The following is a 6,330-nucleotide window of genomic DNA, read 5'->3' as shown; positions in this document are numbered from 1 at the left end:
TAGCATTTGCAATATTTTCTTTCTTTGATGATATTAATTAAAGAAACTATGTCTTTGGTTTTTTAATTTTTTATAAAAGGTACCAAGCATGTTTGGTTTAAAAAATTTATTTAAGTAAATGTTTTACCAAATCGGTATTAAAGAGCTCATTAAAATTTATCATCCTTTGTAAGGATAACTATTTAAATCTTATTTCAATTAAACTCTTATATGTGTTGTGTTATGATCTTGTCATGTTAGTTTTGGTTAGATTTGTCCACATGGTCAAATCTCTTATCTCTTATAGCCTCTTTTACTACATCACTAGTGTATGTCTATGCATGTACCTTAGGATAAGAAAACCAACAATATATTGCACACCCCAAAAAAGATTCATTGCACCTCCCAAAGGAGTTTTACCTCAGTTATAAATATTGCAACAAAGATTTCTCTCCAATGTATCTTTTGAGATGTGTATATGGAATATTAAGGTAAAATCCTTGTTACAATTCATGAGTTTAAATATCTATGGGATATAACTAGTTCAAAAATAGAATGGTTAGTCCTTAAGAAGAAACTATGAAAACTTATTCAAATAGAGTATAACTTATCTCAATTAAATTGTCATGTGTCACTTATATGTGACACAGTTTTGGTCACATGGTCAAAAGTATCATGTTTAAATTTTCTTTTAATAATTAGGACTAATAAACATCTTCTTTGTACATGCCATTTTGAAGGCCTTTTTAAAAATTGAGTATGTTAAATATTATAATGATATTATAATTTGTGCAACTAATTACAAGAATCTATTGTTAGTATCTCAAGCATACTTATAACTAGCGATAAAAAGTAGATATGGAAAAATGACTTTATTAGAATAGATTTTACTTCAAAAAATTTGTCATATATTTTTTTTTCACCTCATGATATTACTTTTGATTAGATTTGACCACATGGTCAACTGTCTCTTTTCTTAAGACATCATTTTTTAAGTAGTACCTATTTATGTATTTATCAATGTAAAGTTAAATTGCTTTAGTGTTCTATGCCAATTTATAGCTCAAAAATCAGGTAGAATGATGAGGAAGTAAATGAATCTAATGTGCTTCTTTTTCTTCTTTGTAACTTCAACTAAGACATCTATGGTTGGATATCTAGCAGATTCAACAATAGTAGAGCACGATGATGTGATTGATGTTTCCTTGATAAGAAATGCAACACAATTATGTGTAATACTTGATCTCAATGGTCTTCTTTTATAACGATGCTTTGCTAAGTCTAAAAGGTTTCAAAGCTTTCAAATGGGAAAGCAATGGCTTGTTCTTCGACCAGGATGTATGGAGTTTCTTGAAGCCTTATTTGCAAGATTCCAAGCGGGAGTTTGGTCAACAGCTTTACATAAGAATGTCATGGCAGTTATTAAGTGCTTGGAGATCCATGCAAAAAGGAAGTATCCTTTCTTCATGATTTGGGGCCAAGAACAATGTCATAGACATCGACTCAAAATCATATATAGGCCAGATAAGATGGGAGTAGAAGCAATGTTCAAGCCTCTGAAGTACGTATGGGATCAATATGGAGATGTTTGTCAACATACCAAGACTATTCTCATAGATGATAGTCCTTACAAAGGATGTCCAAATCCTGTTGAGAATTGCATTTATCCAAAAACATGTGATATTGATCATGAAGACTCTATCTTGATCAAAGAACTTCTACCATACTTGAATCTCTTAAGCAAATACCATGATGCATGTGAAGTCATCAAGTTTGATCGATATGGACAGGATCCAATTCAATATGGACATGAATTGTATGCTCAATTCAAGGTTGTCATTGATGAATGGACTAGAGCAGAGAATGATGGTATTTCATCTTCATCATCAGCACTGCACGAGACCATGATTGATAAAGATGGTATATATGTTCAATCTTCAATTACTTCTTGCTTCAAGAGACCATCTATTATACAAACATCCTCAACAAATGCTTCACGTCATCCGTCTCTTACATTGAACAACTCACAATTATCCATGTTGAAGCAAACTCCTTTAGTATCTACTTTGAAAGATATGGAAGCAATGCAACTTGCTCATGAGTTAGGATATCACAAACATTTCACAAATGGTAGTGGAGCTAAACGTTTTATACAAAATCTACAAAATTTTGTATTTTTCCAATATACATGATGTAAGAAGAAGGCGCTGACTCTATATGGATTAATTTTGACTTTCATAATAGATATATCCCTTACATTAAAGGCTTTTGCATGGCTATGAAATATATGCTTGTTAGAAATTTAAAGTGTTCTATGTAATTACCTTGGTGTTTCTAAACACCACCAATATCAATGAGAGAATCTACTTGATGTTTTTTATTGTTTCAATAACATTAGTTAATTGTATTGAAATTTCTTATAAAGTGGTTTAAATCCTATTTTTTACTTTATGATAGTCTACTATACAAACATACTCAACAAATGCCTCGCATCGTCTATCACTTACATTGAACAACTCACATTTATCCATGTTGAAGTAAACTCCTTTAGTCTCTACTTTGAAAGATATGGAAGCAATGCAACTTGCTCATGAGTTAGGATATTACAAACATTTCATAGATGGTAGTGTAGCTAAATGTTTTATACAAAATCTACAAAATTTGCATTTTTCCAATATATATGATTAACAAGAAGGCGCTGACTCTATATGGACTAATTTTGACTTTCATAATAAATATATCCCTTACATTAAAGTATTTTGTATGGCTATGAAATATATGCTTGTTAGGAATTTAAAGCATTTTATGTACTTACCTTTGTGTTTCTAAAAAGCACCAATATCAATGAGAGAATCTACTTGATGTTTTTTATTCTTTCAATAACATTAGTTAATTGTGTTGAAATTTTTTATAAAGTGGTTTAAATCCTATTTTGTACTTTATAACCATCTACTATACAAGCATACTCAACAAATGCCTCACATCATCTATCACTTACATTGAAAAACTCACAATTATCCATGTTGAAGCAAACTCCTTTAGTCTCTACTTTGAAAGATATAGAAGCAATGAAACTTGCTCATGAGTTAGGATATCACAAACATTTCATAAATGGTAGTGCAGTTATCTACAAAAGTTGTATTTTTTCAATATACATGATGCAACAAGACAGTTACTCTATATGGACTAATTTTGACTTCCATAGTAAATATATCCCTTATATTAAGGGCTTTTGCATGGCTATAAAATATATGCTTGTTAAAAATTTAAAGTGTTTTGTGTAGCTACCTTGGTGTTTTTAAACGCCACCAATATCAATGAGAGAATCTAATTAATGTTTCTTATTCTTTCAATAATATTAGTTAATTGTGTTGAAATTTCTTATAAAGTGCTTTAAGTCCAATTTTTTACTTTGTCTGTGTCCATCTTGTCCATATATTGTCAAGATAGATAGAAATTTTGAATAAAAGATATTTATATATCATGCATATACATACAAAAAATGTAAATGGGATGAGCAATTATTTGACATACTTGTGTCTATTGGTTTACACAAAAAAAGAACCATCACATCATAGGTTATCCAAACTTATTACGATATGATATTAGATCAAGTTATTAAACCACACCTAGTTAGTGGTGACTCTTTTAAGGTCCTAGTTCATGAAACTTATACATGTCACTTTAAATGATGCTATATCTAAAAGAAAAAACTCGTATTATAATATCTTCAAATCCATAACATTATAAATTTTGGCCATCATAATATATTTTCATACAATGTTTACGGCTCTTGTATTCTAAATTCTCTCTCCACTCCATCAAACCTTTGTATTCTTACATTAACCTTGGAAATTTCCTAGGTATATACTAGTTAAGCCTCCTTGATGTTTCCACCACCATACAACATCATATTTTGTTAGTATGCTAGAAAAGATAGAGGTGAAATTCAAATCTCGTAATAGCCACATAGCTTACATTCATCATTTAAGCTCTCAAGATGTGTGATCTCATATTTGTAACATACAAAGTGCCCTTTAAAGATAAACATAAACATAGTGCTCTCTTTTATTCACAAAAGTAAGACATTCATTCAAAGTGGGACTTGGGAAATTCCCAAAATCTCTAATATGGTGTTCATGCCTTTTTTGCCATGTTCTTTACACCATCTGATAGTAAATTGAGCATGTGAAAACAAGGAATTCATTGTTCATAATTTTATGGACTCGTCAACTTCTCCTTTTGGTTTGAAGCATCTTACAGACTTCCCACTAGCAAGATTGAGCATGTTTAGCTTCTTATTCTAAAACCATACAAGACAAATAACTTAACATATTAGCCAATCATGTTTCAATATAAAACTTGTGGTAACCTTTCATGAAAAGAACTTCCAACCTGTCCAACAGTTACTACTATCTTGTTGTGTGGATCAATATCCATGTCATAAACTATGCCACGAGAAGCCATTTCTTGATGATAATGTGTACTCTTGATGCCCATTGTTGTTGCCTCTATATTGCAAAACACCACTAATCTACAGGTAAGTGGTTTTATAGTTGAGCCAAAACAAAATAGACTTGAGAATCTAAAAATTCAAAGAAAAAACCATGACTTTAGGAGGAAGCCATACTTGTCCGTACTAGTGCTTAGCAAATTGAAACCACCACATGCAAATTTGGCTGTGCTGATTGAAGTTGAATGATCATCTCATGTCTCAATGACATCAAAGTTCCTAAATTCAAAAATCAAGCGTGCTCAAAGAAGTACTCTATAGGACAAACTCTTCAATAGCATAAGACAAAAAATATATCTACCTCCAAAACATGAACTTTGAAAGTGAATTAAATGACCACCATGTTGACAAAGGAATGATAGACTAGGAATGTACAAGTCACAATAGCTGCAAACATCATATATATGTATAAGACAGTCTCTACCACTAAATGCCAAAAGGGAAATTTGAATGGCATTAATGTTAGCACCCATCAGGGCCACAACACCAAAGCTCAGAGTAAGAATCCCTGCATCATGGGCTTCATGCCAGGTATTACCACAAGTTCTAGTACAATATCACCAACCACCTATCAAATAATGTTTTTAAGTAGTGTCTTCCTAGCACCTTTAAGTCTAACTATGATGCTTACTGAAAAAATAAACACATTTGATCAACCATTGTTTACCTTGAAGTTTACAATCTGAACCGACTGTATATCATATACATGAAGATTGCTATTCCAATCACCAGCTGCTAGATAATGACCATCTAAGCTGACAAGTAATGAACGAAAGCCCTTACATGAGTCTGAAGGAGTGCTTGACTCATTCAAAACTAGCATTACTTTTGGTTCAACTCCCTTGTCTGTAGAGGAATTATAATAATAGACTTGAGTAAGAGCCACATAGTGAGGTCTACTATACCAAACTAATTTTTTGCAAAACATAGAATTGCAATGCCTTTTTTGAATGACTATTTTTCATATTGTGGATGACTGTTACCGTGTTTACGACCGTGTCTCCGCAGCACAAAGGAGCGGAAAATGGAAAGAAGGGAAAATAGCAAAAGAGACGCACGATAAAAGCAGAAAAAGATAAAAGCAGGAAAAGGTGCCTTGACCGGCAACAACCAATCCCTGAAAAATTCAAATGTTCGGACACGACCCGCAAGAAGATTCGGTGTCGGGCCAAGGCAACGAAAGAGGAAAAAGGCGCACCATTAAAATGCGGAAGCACCCCCAAATCTGTGTAAAAGAGCGCCAGGCTCGCTCCTATGCAAAGTGTATGCATTAGTTGGGAATAGGATAAATTAGAATGGTGGGAAAAGGGAAAAACGGCCTAGGCTATGGCCGGCCATGTAAAAGAGGGAAAAGGGGATGACCGCCCAAAAAGGATTTAGGGCTTTGTATATAAAGTTGAAAAGTGAATGAAAAGCTTATTCTTTGGTGTGTGGCAAAGAGTCTTCTTCTTCCTCTCTTCTTCTCTCCCTCTTGCTTGTGTGTGCTATTGAGAGAGGGAGTGTGAGAGTGTGAGTGAGTGAGTGTGTGTGAGAGTGAGGGATCAAGAGGGTGAAGCTCTTCACCATCTCCTCTCCTCTTCTTCTCTTCTCTTGCGCGTGCGGCTATGGAGGATGGAGCTTAGAGATGGAGGAGGCTTGAGGATGCTTGAGCTAGCATCAAGAATCGTGGAGCTACCGGAGTGCAAGAGAGAGGAGGGTACTCGATTGGGAATCAAGGTAAGCTCACAACACTCGTAGGATCGACGACGCATCGGCTAGGTGAGAGATAGCCATTAGAGCTCACTTGGAACACTTGAAACAATAAGCGGTCAGTGGGTCTTGGTGGTTGAGTATGAGCT

The sequence above is a fragment of the Lygodium microphyllum genome, chromosome 27 (assembly GCF_053477565.2).
Source record: "Lygodium microphyllum isolate KBCC chromosome 27, Lygodium_microphyllum_v1.1.10, whole genome shotgun sequence".
Taxonomy (NCBI): domain Eukaryota; kingdom Viridiplantae; phylum Streptophyta; class Polypodiopsida; order Schizaeales; family Lygodiaceae; genus Lygodium; species Lygodium microphyllum.
Note: the sequence above shows the minus strand (reverse complement) of the source record.